This window comes from Mustela putorius, unplaced genomic scaffold, assembly GCF_011764305.1.
Source record: "Mustela putorius furo isolate JIRA1106 unplaced genomic scaffold, ASM1176430v1.1 tig00003962_pilon_pilon_pilon, whole genome shotgun sequence".
Taxonomy (NCBI): domain Eukaryota; kingdom Metazoa; phylum Chordata; class Mammalia; order Carnivora; family Mustelidae; genus Mustela; species Mustela putorius.
In genome coordinates this window covers 1450800-1452307 of record NW_025422106.1, presented here as the reverse complement: position 1 = coordinate 1452307, position 1508 = coordinate 1450800, and positions in this window count along the sequence as shown.

Here is a 1508-nt window from a genome sequence, read left to right as displayed (position 1 = left end):
GAATCCTCCCAGGAGCCCCAGCGGGAAGGAAGCCCCGCCCCCTCGTAAATAGTAAGCCGCCCACCCCGGCTCCCATAGTGCCCTCCTCTCTCATGAATATTTTAGAACCCTCTCAGGAGCACCACACCCACGGGAAAGAGACCCCGCCCCCTCATGAATATTAAAAAGCTGAGCACCCATAGTGCCTTCCTACACCATGAATAATGAACGAGGATGAGGTCCTCGGAGCCCAAACCGAGACGAACGCGACCCTTCGCTCCAAGTTGAAGACAGGAAGGGGTGGAGCCGTTAGAGTCTAGGGGAGGGGAGGGTGCAAAGGAAGAGCCCGTACCTGGCGCGCCGGGCGTCTGCTCCAAACCACTTCCTCTCCCTTCAACCTAGTTTTGAGCCCATTTTTAGTTCCCCCTGCCCCCACCCCAGAAGGGTAAATTAGAGAGCTTTCATCAAAACTTCTGTTGGAGGAAACCTCCAAACATTCTTTTTTAAACCTATCTGGGTTCCTAGAATCAGACGAGGATTTGTACCTCCAGCCTCCCAAGATGGAGTCCAAGACAGAACTTGCTAGCTTTGCCCTCTTCCCTTGAAAATGAGGTCTTACTCATTTATTCATTCATTCAGTAGCTATTTATTTTATTTTTTTTAAATATTTTATTTATTTATTTGACAGAGAGAGAGATCACAGTAGGAGAGAGGAAAGGAAGAGATCACAGAGAGAGAGGAAGGGAAGCAGGCCCCCTGCTGAGCAGAGAGCCCTGAGCCGAAGGCAGTGGCTTAACCCACTGAGCCACCCAGGCGCCCCATTCAGTAGCTATTTATTAAAGCCTGCTCTGGGCCAGCTACTGGAGTGGGCCCTAAGGACACAAGAGAGAACAAGGCACATGTATTTCCCTGCCTTAATGGAGCTTATTAGTCTAATGGGAAAGATAGCATAAACACACAGTGTTATGGAGTATATAAGGCAGCAGAGAAAAAGATGGTATGGAAGCGGGGGGGGGGGCGGGGGAGGGCTACTTTAAATGAACTAGTCGGGAAGGTCTCTTTAAGGAGATTACACTTAGGGTGAGCGCCTGGGTGGCTCAGTTGGTTAGACGACTGCCTTCAGCTCAGGTCACGATCCTGGAATACCGGGACCGAGTCCCACATCGGGCTCCCAGCTCCATGGGAGTCTGTTTCTCCCTCTGACCTTTTCCTCTCTCATGTTCTCTCTCACTGTCTCTCTCAAATAAATAAATAAAATCTTAAAAAAAAAAAAAAAAGGAGATTACACTTAATTGGAGAACTAGTGGAGGAAAAGGAACCAGTCAGGAAAGAGCTTGGGACAAAGGGAACGGTAGGAAAGATTCTGGTACATTGTAGGATTTGTAAGGCTGCCTGGCTGAGTTTAGTGAGTAAGTAGGAGAGTAGCATCATGGAGACCATGGAGAGGTAGGCACAGATGGGGTATGCAGGACCTTATATAAAGGCCTTAAAAGAGGCTCATTTTAGAACCCCTGTAGGCTCTATATATT